Below are 13,779 nucleotides of genomic sequence, written 5' to 3' on the forward strand. Positions count from 1 at the left end.
GGCGACTTCACGAATGGCCTTGCCGTCGAGATGTAAGTCTATCCTTGGTGTGGTAGTTTTCTTATGACGCTTGCTGCGTACGCACATGAACTCTGATTTTTCGGGTGCGCACGTCATACCCGTGTGCTTGGTGAAGTTCACTACCTTGTCTATGGCCTCCTGTAATAGGTCTTGTTTTTCTCCGTAGGAACCCCGGTGTGCCCACAACGTTATGTCATCGGCATAGATCGTGCATCCGAGGTCCCGTGCTTGCTCGAGTTCTAGGGCCAGTCGCCTCATCCCGACATTGAAAAGAAGAGGTGACAAGATTGAGCCCTGTGGAGTTCCTCGGTTGGGCATCGCGAAAACGTCAGAGCGCGTACTGCCCAACCCAATCGTTGCCTTCCTGTCGCGAAGGAAGGTAAGGACGTACCGAAACACCCTTCTTCCGCAACCTATGTCTTCCAGACTTTCGAGGATTGCTTCGTGAGAGATCGTGTCAAACGCTTTGTTGACATCGAGCGCCACAACTATCTTGGCTTCTTTGCCTCGTGGCGGGTCCAAAACTTCGTCGCGAAGCATAAGAAAGGCGTCCTGTGCCGAGACGTGTGGCCTAAAGCCAAGCATAGAGTGGGGAAAAAGTTCACTCCGCTCGATGTAGTTGCTCAGTCGTGTTTGGATAACCTTCTCAAAAAGCTTCCCTGCACACGGCGTGAGCGATATTGGTCGCAAGTTTTGCAGATCTCTGGGTTTAGCCGGCTTCGGTATGAGTATGATAGTAGCCTCTTTCCATTCATCTGGCAGTTTCCCGTCGTTGGACCATACATTATTGTTGAAATAGGTCGCAAGCTGCCGCAGTGATTCCTGACTCAGGTTGCGCAGCATCGCATTTGTGATGTGGTCCGGACCCGGTGCGGTGTTCTTACGGAAAGATTGTGCGGCTGCATAGAGCTCTGCCGTTGTTATGTGTTAGTCCAGCTCCGCGTTGTCTGGTCCCTCATAGTTGTATGCACTGATGTTGTGTCCGGTGCTCCTATGTAGACGCTCTTAAGGTCCTCAATGAGGGCATCGGCCGTGCCATCGTATTCATTTTCAATTAATTTCAGTGTTCTGTTTGTGGTGGTCCGTGTTCCTGTTGGATCTATCATACTGCGCAGAATAGCCCATGTTCGCTTTGTGCTAAGCGTTCCTTTGAGTGCATCACAAAACTGAAGGAAATTGGTGTCTTGCAGCTGCTGCGCGTACTCACTGGCTTCCTGCGCAAGTCTGGCTATCCTGATACTGAGTTTTCTGTTGTGTCTCTGTCTCTTCCAATGTTTGGTCAGACTTCTCCGCGCTTTCCACAGGTGTAGTAGATGCCTGTCTACTGCCGGTGTTTCGACTGTTGTCGATATTTCCCGTGTAGTGCTTCTGTGCATTCTCCTGATGAATTCCGTCCATGCTGTAGCACTGTCGCACGGTGTGGCCTGCCTTTGCTTCGGTCTATAAGCTGTCCAATCGGTTATGGTGACTTTTCCTAATTTATGGCGAACCCGCGTCGTGTTAACTGAGACACTAATAATGCAGCGATCACTGCCAAGGTCTTCGCCTAGGTTGGTCCTGGTAACACCTCTGCCATTGTTGCTGAAAGTTAGGTCCGGCGTGGTATCTTTGACTACACTGTTTCCCGTTTTGGTTGGTTCATCCGGTCGCGTCAGCAGTACCAGCTTATGCTCCTCCGCGAGGTCGGCTAGCCTTTGGCCCTTAGGAGTGCCTCGATCATAGCCCCAATCAGAGTGCGGAGCGTTAAAGTCCCCTAGGATAATTGCCCGGTCGTTGCTTTTCAATTTGCGCAATGCGGCCGTCACTAGCACGTCGAACTTTGTCTTCCCATCTCTAGGTGGGCTGTAGACATTGGCAATAACTGTTTTTGGCTTGCAGCGTCTACATGGCCAGACCGTGAGAACCTGATGTTGGACACCGCAGTTAGGGACGTAGTCCACGCTCATCGCTATGTCCGCCCGTGTCAGTGCTGCTATCTGAGGATGGTCAGGGTGCGTGTGCATCTTGTATCCTCTGAGGTTCGGCATGTTCTTGCCTGGTTCTTGTATGCATATTATATCAGGGGGAACAGGCGTCACATCTATAAAACTCAAAAGTGCTGCGTGTTCTGAGAGTCCTGCAGTTCCACTGCCAGACCTCGAGGTTTTCGGCTACTCTCGTGTGGCGATTAGCCATCTATAGTACTTTAGCTATCGGTCAGCTCTCTCTCTTTAGGTCTGCGTGCAGGAGCTCCCGGGCTGGCACATTTTCGTTGGTTCGGTCCCTCTTTCGTGGCATGAGAAGAGGAGTCCTCTATCTGTCGTTTGAGCTTGTACAGCTCTGCGAAAAGAAGATGGATTTGTCGGGATATGGTATCCAGTTTATCGTCTTTTCCTGTCACTTGTGTGTTCGCGTTCTTGGTTTCTCCTGGCTTGGCTTTGTTCGTGTGGGGCTCATTCCTTTGTTTCAAATCAGCTAGCTCCCTTCGAATTTCTGCAAGGCTGTCCTTTAAAATTCTGTTCTCCTCTAAGATTTTTTGATAGGCTGGACTCTGAGTTACTGGATCGGCAGTGGGAGACACTATTCGCTCCCAGCTTACCTGTTGTGAGGCGACGGCCGCCGTCAGATGTTTAGCCTGCGGAGCCCTCTCCTGTTTGGGGGCTAGAGGCTTGACATTGCGTGCCAAGGATGTTGACCTAGATCTCTGACGACCTCGCCGCCTAGTACGCGATCTCGATCTGGATCTCGATGTTCCTCCTTGTCTGAATTTGAAGGGGGTCCCCTCTTGACGTTGAGGGAGCTCCGGAAAGTCACTGAGCTCCAATTCTTCGTCTTCTGTTGCAAACCACCGGGGTTGGTGTTGTTGAGCAGCTTTGTGCGCTCCGCTTCTCAGTCGGTCTTGTGGTCGTGTTTGCTACAGGCGTTTTTTGCAGCTTCGGTCGCCCGTGAGGTGCTGCCCCCCGCAAGCGGCACATCGCGGTGAGCACTCGTGTCCGTCTTCGGGCTCGAGTGCCCCACAGATTCCACACACTTTTGTGTCCGGTTGCGGGCAAACGTCCGTGCGGTGGCCGGCGCTGTGACAAATCTTGCAAACCTGACCGAGTTGCGGTATGGATGACACGTCATTTCCCCACCGCAATAGTAGGCGAACCGCGGTAGGAACATGCCGAGGAATGTGATGACTGCGCTCTTCGAGTCCCCTAGCATTCTTGCCTGGATTATCTCGATGCCCTGGGTACGGACTCGGAGGTTTGTCTTGATTGTCTCTCCGGGCGTGTGCACCGGCAGTTCATGAATGACACCTCTGACGGCGCCTTCTCCTGTGGCAGCGTACGTATTGAACACGTGCGTCTTGCCATTGATTGTGAGAGCTGTGATCTTGCGTAGGAGATTAGCTGTCTCTTCCTCAGACGTTGAGACTATTGCGATGTTTGAGCCCTGTTTTATGCGCAGTATAAAATGCTCACCCTTTACTTTGTTGTGGCAGGCCGCGATCACTGCTTCTGCGAACATCGGACTGGTTAGAGTTTTCAACGGGAGTCCTTGGTGCGGGCGGAGAATGATCTTGAAGTCATCCCGCGGCAGTGGTGGTAACTTGTTCCGTCGCACCTTGCGTCGGCAGATGGGGGGCGAGTTCTGTTCCTTCTGCGAAGGGTCGTCCCGTTTTGCCTGCAGGCGTTCCTTCGCTTGTTGCCGTTTTTGGCGGAGCGTTAGCACCGTCTGCCATCCCTCTTCGTCAGTTTCTCTCGTAAACCGCCGCAGGTCCTCAGCGTCCGTGAGAAGCGTTGTATTAGTTTCATCTTTACGAGGAGTTAAGGCTTCGGAAAAATCCATGCCGTCTTCCTCCGTACCGGATTTCGGTTGGGACGGCACGCCATTTGAGGCGTCCGCCGCAACAGAAGCGATTTCTTGAGACGCCATATGCGTCGGTGTCTTATGCCAGCCGCTGCACCGACGCGACGCGGCGGCCGCCGCAGCGCCTTAGCTCTGATGCATGTTAGCTCCGACGCCGCGTACCTGGTAGCTTCTTGAAATTGTGGAGCCGCCGGAAACGGGCCTAGGTCCAAGAGGATGGTGTCCCTGGGTTCCGTAGACGTTCACGGTTCTGATGATACACAATTTCGGTTGGTTACTGGAACTGTAACCAACGAAAAACATGGATATTGCGGAGCTCGAAACGGGTGCTGCTGCACACCTCGACGCCGCCTATCGGTCTCTGTTTGCGACGAATTAACTGCTATTTAAGCCAAGCGCGAGATGGCATTGCTGACAGGCATTAACTTGAAAAGCCTCCGTTCTTGCTCTGGCCTGATTGAATATTTCGTTCACACACTTGATTAGCACTGGGGGCAACCACGATTTAGTGAACTAATAATGTAATATTTTTAAGTTGCGAATGTATCCATTTACCTAACACACTAAAAAAAAATATTAGCTGCCCAGCTAAAATGTGGCAGGCTTCCAAGATTATAGGACTACTTGATTTCTTATACAAAATTTGTTACCGCAGAACCTACAGCCATTGCTACAGCCTCTGGTCACGAATAGTTTTGAAAGGATGTATCGCAATGTGTATTACCCATGGAGGAAGAATATAACTCTTGAACATAGACCACAAAGCAAGAGAGTTATTATTAAAGCGTTTCGCGTTTTTTCAAAATAAACAGTGATTTCTTCTGAGTGCGTAAGCGTTTCCGCGCCCTGATTCCCAATGTTGTGCAGTCTAAATCAGCAGTATAAACCGCAAGGGGAATAAATACCGTCCTATATTAAAGATGGGCTCTTTTACTGCTATTTGTCACTTATTGTTTATTGACTGCATAGTCATCATTTTTCCCGAAGCATATTATTTAACACGTCGCGCATTACTTGTTTTTACACTCAGTTTCCTTAATCTGGATAACCACATAGAAAAAAAATTCAATCCATTTTACTAAAAGGCATGCGGGTTGCTACGGCTTACAATTGCAATGAGCTTGTGTTCCTTGTAAATTCCGGTGTTGTTCCTTGTTCCTGTGTTGCAACTTCCAGTATAACACAACCGCGCCAGTAAAACTGCATCATATTCAGCTTTGATTTGTTTCGCAGTTTTGATGCTGCCGCGTCTCTTCTATGTCGACGGCAAAGTCAACGACGAGAGCTTTAGTAGGCGTCGTCTCATGCATTGGCCTAGCGGAGATTAGAAGTAAGCTCTAGGCTCGGCTACAGTATTGAGCACTACTTTATCTCATGTATTCACAGTTTATGTTTCATCTTGGGTTATACATTTATTTTCTTTTTTTGTGTTATTTATTAACTCATTTATTTTATTTTTTCAATCATATTACCACCCGATTCGTGGCCTATCCCCCATTGTGGGTTTGTGCCATTAATTGAGGCTTCATTATCATTATCATCGTCATATGCACGCTCCCGTTCGACTGGACTGACGTTGCTCTTTCTGCCCCTTGTTCGGATCGCAACAGTGAGCTCTCGGGGTTCTGGCTACGCGTCCGGCGGATTTAGTGCAGTTCTGTAGGTGGAAAGTAGCGTTTTGAGGTGAATTTACATTGTCTGATACGGAGATAGTGCCACAAATGTCCAAAAATTCTCCGGGGGACGGCCCGGGGCGATATCCACCTTGGTCGGCCTTCCTACCACTTTACCAAATGCCTCTCGAAGCTTTCTTTCGTAGTGGGGTGTGTAGCATTCCTGTGGCGCTGGTGCCTTTGCATGGAGGAGCCACCCGGCTCAACAAACCGAAGACAGTGCAGGCGGAACTTCAGGCGGAAACGCCTCGCTACTTGCACACCACTGATGTAGGACAGCTTGGCAGAGGTGGCAGTGTTTTCCGTTCGCAAGACCAGGCGTGTGTGCCTGACCTACTTAAGTGCTCATCATTTGGATCGATGCAAGTGAGTGCCTTGATTCCCCCGCATCTTGCCTGCACTAAAGAAATAGTTCGTGATGCAGACTCCGATTTAAGTACGGCAGAGACTCTAGAAAAGCTATCCGCGGCTGGGGTAATTGCTGTTTCCCGGTGCAACAGAATGGTGGACAATACACGTGTCCCTACTGAGTCAGTAATTGCCACGTTCGCAGGTACATCTTGCCCCTACAGAGATAAAAATCTGGCCTCTAATATTCAGAGTGGACCCGCTTGCCTCGCGTCCATTACAATGACGTAATTGTTTGCGCTACCGTCGTAGCACGGGTGGTTGTAAATCCGACCTCCGTTGTTGCGTCTGAGGTGCAAGCCATTCCACTAGTGATTGCTCGGCCAAGTCGGACTCTTGCTGCCTCTGCGGAGGAGCCTACAAGGCTCATTGCTCAAAGTGACCTGTTGGAACTGAAGAAGTCCAAATACTGGAAGTTATGCACAAAAGGCGTTGCCCACGCCAAGAGGCCTTTGCGTCGGCAAAGGAAAGAGACCGTGGTTATGCAAGTACGACAGCACTATTCAAGGCTGTCGTTGATGGAATCATGTCAGAGGTAATGGCACAAGCTATTGAAAAGTCTATGGCTAAAATTACGGAGTGCATTGTAGAAAGCGTCATGGAATGCTTTAATGGACTGGTATCCTCAAAGTTAGCACAATTATTACCGACTGCTGCTGCTCTGCCATCAAGCTCTGACATGAATGCTTGTTTACCCCGCTCCCTGGAAGATGGGGCAATTGCGCCCACAACCCATATAAAGCAAGTCAGGCATGTTCCAGGTTCCTCAAGCAAGGTCACTACTAGTCCAGACAAGGCTGATTATCAGAATACCTCAAACAATGAAATTGACATGTGGGCACAGAAAAGGAGGTGTTCTCCCATGGAGGCTACTACTTCACACTCAGTAAATATAAGAAAATCCTCTCTGAAGTCAATCCTAGGTGTAATATTTTGGAGGAGGTGGTGGCCTCTGCGGTTCTCTGATCACTGGAAGGTAGATGAGGGCGCTGCAGTGAAATGCAGATCAATATTGGCTGCTTATACTAATTTAAACGTTCTATCTTCTCAAGTTTCTCAATGAGACTACATCTCCATATAAAATGAGGTATAAATTAGTTCCACCAAACCTTCTTCATACAGAGAAGCTCTCACTTTATATGTTCACGCAAAGTAAAGAAAACTGTGCAAATTTTGAGTCTATCTATCTTCAAACGACCACAGACCGCAACTTTCGTGTGATTAACTCTAAACTACCTAAGATTAGAACTAATTATGGGATGCAAAGCTTGAGGTATAAGATTCCCAAGCTCCTAAATGAAAAAAAAAAGAAATGTTAGACCTAATAAAGCAATCGCCTTCAATAAAATTGTATAAAAGAAATATATGTAACCGAACATAGCTCGTTGCTGTGATGTGGGATTTTCGTGCGAACTCTGTTTTTACGAAGCGAGTTTTAAATGTTTATTGATGTCAGTTTGAGCCAAATGAATACTGTAGCGCTTTTATATGTAAGATATAGTAAAGTTCTGTGCATGTTTTTGTTTCCTGAGTCCTATGTCTGCTACCGAATACGTACTGCTGCAAATCGGTACTTTTTTTTTTTTTCGCCCAAACTCTGTTGTTCATGCTGTTTTTTGGTTGCACGTCGTGCGCTTGTCATTCTCAGCTTGTAGTGTATAAGCTTTTTCTCGATCTTGCCTCATAAATTCCTTGTTCCAATCCCCCCTCTTTTTTTTTCCTTTTCTCCTAACTCTTACGCTGTCCTGATTGCTTCGCTGAGCGCAATTGTTCAGGAGCCAGGGCCTCAGTCAGGCGCCTGCTAGCGCCTTTAGTCCTGACCCTTCTGGTATTCTGTATGCAAACTGGAAAACTTGTGAATAAAAAAAAGAAGTAATTTTACTGCAAGAAACTTGGTTATCCCCCTAGAAACCATTTTCTTTGCGCAATTTTACGTCCTTTCGCTTAGATCGCCCGTCTTGAGATGGGAGACTGTTAATTATGGTCTCAAGCAAGTTTTGCCACAGGGCAAATTCTAGCAGTAGAAATTATTCTCCCTCGCAGTAGGCGTTTCTCGTTGGTCAATATATACTTTCCATCGGGTCTGCAAGACACACGCCCACTAGACTCAGTTTTGACAAAATGCGGTAATGCGGTAATGCGGCAAATGCGGTATTGGATGGTGACTTCAACTCTCTTCATGTATCATGGGGATCCAGAAGCGACCAGCGCGGAAACTGTCTATGGGACTGGCCAACAACAAATATCTTTTTGTGTCGAAAATCGGGATCAGTTACATTTCTTCGCAGACAGTTTAGATCTGTGCTGGAGCTTATATTTTTGGGTTCAGGTTTTTCCACATCCACATGAGAAATGGTGAATGTTCGGACAACCAGCGATCATTTTCCAGTTGCGTTTGAAGTGGTAGCTCCGTAGTCCACCGTGGATGCTCGAATCCACTCTTTTGTGGATTACCGTACATTTAAACATGCTTGCAGACCACTTTCAATCAATTGCAATCAATTGCAAATTCTTCATTGAACACTGAGGATACCTGCTCAATCATAGATACTTCGCGCAAAAAGTCAGTGTTTCAGATAAAGGCACGCAAAGACACTGCTTCTTCAAATTGGTAGAGTGACGATTGCTCGCAGGACTACAAGCGACGCAAAGCTGCATGGAAACAACTCATGCATAACCAGTCTCCGAAAAACTGGAGGAACTATAAATTTATTGCTGTAACATTCAAAAGAACGGTATCTAAAGCAAAAAATGATAACAATGTTCGACATTTCGATTTTCTTTCAAAATCAATTAATGAGCATGCATTATTTCGGTTTTTAATATCCCCAAAAAATTATTCCACGCCCCTTGAACTTGGAGTCAGTAGTTTTAGCCCTCCATGAGAACATTGACTCGCTAGATGTAATTATGAGAGGGTTAGAGACCCGATTCGCTACCTCTCTTCCCTTCTTTCCTCAGGGACAGGGCACTTCAGAATATATCGATGAGTTTTCTGTGTCGTAATTGTCCCAAGCTGTTTTTTGTTTACCAGCTGCAGCCGCAGGTCCCAATGGACTCACTACTAAGATGATTAAACTTCTCTTTGAAGTCGCTCCTAACGGCTTGCTAGACGCCGTAAATTACTCAATACAGTATGCATGGATCCCTACTGTGTGAAGAATCGCGAATGTGATTCCAATGCTGGAAGACCAAACGGAAACGTATGTTCTAGGCAATATTCGGCCTATTTCTCTTAGATCAAACGCACGTATGGTTAAGTTCGTGACAACAAGGTAATTATTGAGCCCTGCCAAATTGGATTTAGACCAGGGATTTCAATTTGGTGGGCACAGATCATCCTAAAGAGCCGAATTGAGTTGGCTCGTTACCAAAAACAATATGCAGCTCTAGTTACATTAGACGTTCACTGAGTCTCCAGACTATGAGTTGTGCAATGTTAATGAGACTATAGGTCATGTGCTTTGTGACTGCCCAAAGTACGTGGAAGAGGGTCAAAAGTTGAAGAATGCCCTTACGCATCTCGACAGCCCACCGCTTTCGGGGGACGTTATTTAGGACCTTGGCCAGACGCTCAATCGCGTTTGAAGGCCATTCAGGCATTACTGAACTTTTCAAAATGTACGGGCCTGGACGGTAGGCTTTGAGCATGGCAAATCGCATGCCATGTGTGTTACATCCTCCTTCTATTGTCATCGTCACCGATCATGCGCCTCTTTCTTCCCTCTTTCTTTCCCTTTTCCTCTTCTCCCAATGCCGAGTAGTTGGCTACAGGAATGTACCTCAGGCCAACCTGTCTGCATTTCCCATCATTAAACTTCTCTCTCTCTCTCTCTCTGAAGAATACGATAGTGTGGAATAGCCTATATTAATATAGATGATGCAGGATATTGGATTACCTGAATACTTGGTAACGTGGACTGCTGAGTTCTTACAGGGCAGGGAGTTTTACTGTGCACAAATTGGAATTTCACCGTCAAAATTTAGAAAAACGTGCGGGGTTCCTGCAGGCGCAGTTTTATCCCCACTGTTGTTTAAAATCCTACTGAGCTCGATTCCTTATCATCAGAATGTAAGCACCTACGTTTACGCTGATGATATAGCGTTTTTTGCTTCGGCAAGTGATATTCAGTCACTGTTCGAGTGCTTACAGGAATACTTATGCGAGCTAGAAACATGGCTGGACAGCATTCGCTTGTCCCGTAATGTAAATAAGAGTGCCGTTCTTCTCTTTCCTCTAGAAGACCCAATTATAATATCTCTTTCATACCGCCATTCCATTATTCCACAAGTTGAAAAGATCAAGTACCTTGGAACTATTTATGATGGAAATCTTAATTGGCGTCATCATATTGAACATATCACTTCAAAAGGTTCCCGTGCATTGGGGATATTAAGCAGGATAAGCAATAATCGACGGCACATGCGCCGAGACACACTTCTAGTGAATTACCGCATGTATATCCGACCTGTACTAGAGTTCGGATGTGTGTTATTCTACGGCGCTTCTGCTTACAAGCTACGTCCAGTAGTTTTGCTGGAACGGAAAGCCCTTCGCTTATGTCTGGGGCTACCAAAGTTCGTAGCCAACTCTGTGCTCTACAAGGAATCACGATTACCTTCCCTTGAAATCAGATTTAAAATACTCACCACTCAAACATTCATAAGGCTCTATAAATCCCCACTAGGAAGGTCCCGATCCATCTTCATCAATCAACGAGCCCAATTTTTTGGAGTCAAATGGCCTCGGTTTCCCACGACACAAGTCATATACCACAATCGTTATTGAATCCGTATGATGTACGTATAAATGATGTAATCACGGTAAACAGCATCTCAAATTCATTGGTTATCACTTATGATTACTTCTAACCAAATAATGCAAAGCAGCTTGCCTCGCACATTCTTACCGGCTTACTGCAGGATCACTTGAATCAGCTACATACTACCGTAATTATAGCAACGGATGCTTCGGAGAGTGAGGAAAAGGCCCAAAGTGGAGTTTTTTCATCTTTGGATTGGTGCTTTTCTATTCGTCTTCCCAACTTCACTCCAATATTTTTAGCGGAATTTCTAGCTGTTGTCTTAGCTTTGCGTAAGCTATAATCTTCCAGGACAACCGCGGCAACAGTCACAGACGCTTTATCACTGTGCACCTCACTTATTGCTCCCGGCGAGTCGCATACATTAAAAACTTTGTACTCACTGGATTGAAGTCATTTGCGGAGTTTACGATTAATATGGTTACCTGAGCACAAAGGCATATTTATGAATGAAGTGGCAGACAGCTTGGTCAAGGCTTCTATCAGCGGCCCGGTCCTTACCCTTCATCCAACGACGGGTTTTATGACGTTTGTGGGGTTTAGAAGATACGTCCTTTTAAAATAAAATAAAATCATAAATCATCCTCAGAACTACACCACTTACAATACACGAAATTTTGCAAAACAAGACAAACAGAAGTGACATTAACGAGACTGCGTTGTCGAATTCCATCCCTAAATTTATACATGCACCGATCTCGTCTGGCAATATCCTCTTTCTGCCATTTTTCAACTCATTAGAGAGGATCGAACACTACTTACTGGAAAGCCGCCGTTTCTCCTCCCTGAGAAAAATAACGTTGGAAATAACAGTGCGACAGCTCGCCCTGCCATTGAACATTCTGGTACTGCTGTCTGTCAGAGCATCTGTGCTTGGGCTCTCACGCAGGAATGTGGGCATCGCCTTAGAAAAATTCATTATTGAATCAAACCGATTTCATTGTTGACCGTATTATTAATTTCATTTCTCCTTTATTGCCTCATATATATTACACATACTTTTTTCTCTTGATTGAATGAGAGTGTACTCAATTGTTTTGAACTTTCCTCGCTTGAATTTATGCAAAAAAATTAGATTTTTAAAATTGCTAACTGTACAGATACGTAAAGTCTACCCGACTCTTGGCCAATCCCCGTGAGTGAGTATGCGCCAGACTCATCAAGGTCATCATCATCAACATCATTAAAACAAGCTGTTTTTGTTATACGTGCCATCGACTCCAATCTTCGTTGCACTGGGACACTGGTGGAGTTGCTGGGTACGGCAACCCGATGCTCCGGACCCCTCCTGGGAGCCGTTCATCCAGCCGGGACACTCTGTCGCCCATTGCGACGCCTGTTCATCGTTTCAGTCGTCGGTTCCAAGGCCTTGCGTTGTCTCTGTCGTCGACATAGAAGATATGCGGCAATATTTCATCTCACATGATTTAAGGTGAACGGCATGCGCTGTCGGTGTTTTGTTTCATGACATTTGTTTGTAGGCTGCCATGCTCAAAATTCTGACGAATAATTTTGCCAAGAATGTAAGACCTGGTATCAGCAACTTTGGTGATAGGATGATGTGGCAATATAACCCGCTTAAACCGCATGTTATATCGGATGGCATGGCATATAGCATAAACATACTAAATATGTAGTAAACCTCACAGCGAGGGCAAGAATTCACTTGGGGTGTCCGTATATTTGTTATCGCAATAAAATATGATTGCTCGAATCAACATAAGGCGAAGCATTCATGCAACTTCCAGTTCTATAAAAGTAACTCTAGGATGTATAATCCTTATTTCCATCCAATGCAACACGAATTCTGTGCAGTGTTTGCTTATGAATCGCACAGGTCACAACTTTAATGTCATGTAATTTATGCATAGGCCGGTTGACTCACTGAAGGGTCAGTTGAGTAAAGCTTGCGCCGATCCGTATGGCTGAGTTCGTGTGAACCTGGGTGAGTAGAATTTTGGCTGAGTCGGAGTCCGCGTCAGCTAAGGTGAGGATCAGTACAATTTTGGGGAATTTACACACACATGCCGTTTAACCACACCGTGGAATAAAGTAACAGCTTCTCCTCAAAATCTAACAAAAGTTTCAGATGCACAAATGTAACGATGTCTTTGTATATGTTACAAGTTGCATGAAACTTTGCTACAGGCAAATGCTACAGGCAATTGCTACAGGCAGCAATGCCAGCTTATGGTTATGTACCTCTGGGTCGTCGGATTTTCTAGCATATGTCTTGTCGTTTCTGTTCTGTTCTTCTATACATGGTAAAAAGAAGGGAAAGAAAGGCCACGCAATGCCAGTCGTTGGCTTATGCCTGCAAATGCCGACCGAGCAAGCGGAGCTGCTTGCCGTCCCAGAGCATTTCCCTGATGTGTTCAGTGAAGTCAGCGTCAGGAACGCGGAATATTCCTGTATCGCGGGAACATCAGAGAAACTCAAACATATCGCCGGTACTCTAATATTATGCTAGAGGTAAGAAATGCTTTTTGATGATGATGATCATGATGATGATCATGATGATGATAGCAACTTTATTGCACCGCCGGATAAGGAGGCCCCTACTCCCCGTCCCCGGCACACAGGCCTTGGGGATGGGGGCCGGAACCTCCGCGATTAGAAGCAAGCAAAGAGGTCTTGACTCTTCGCGGCTTCTTCCGCCAGACGGATGGCGTGTTGTTGTGGAGTAGGGTCCGCGCTCCGCAGGAGGGCTTCCCAGGCCTCTCTACAATTTATGTTTGCTTTAGCCCTTGGTGAGCTAGCGCATTCCCAGATTATGTGATCGAGGGTCCCTCTCGCCCCAGAGTGTTTGCACTGATTGTTTCCTCTATCAGCATAACATGGTATGCCCAGACCGGGTTTACGAAGTTCCCAGCTTGCAGGCGCCAGAAATGCTTTTTTTGCCATTATTCGCGTCACACAAGGTAGCTAACTGATGCGACTCACCGCGGTGACTCACCTGCTTTCACTGCAAAAATATAAACTGGTAGTGCATTACAAGTGCTCCGATATAGCGTAAGGGA

Source organism: Dermacentor andersoni, chromosome 5 (genome assembly GCF_023375885.2).
Source record: "Dermacentor andersoni chromosome 5, qqDerAnde1_hic_scaffold, whole genome shotgun sequence".
NCBI lineage: Eukaryota > Metazoa > Arthropoda > Arachnida > Ixodida > Ixodidae > Dermacentor > Dermacentor andersoni.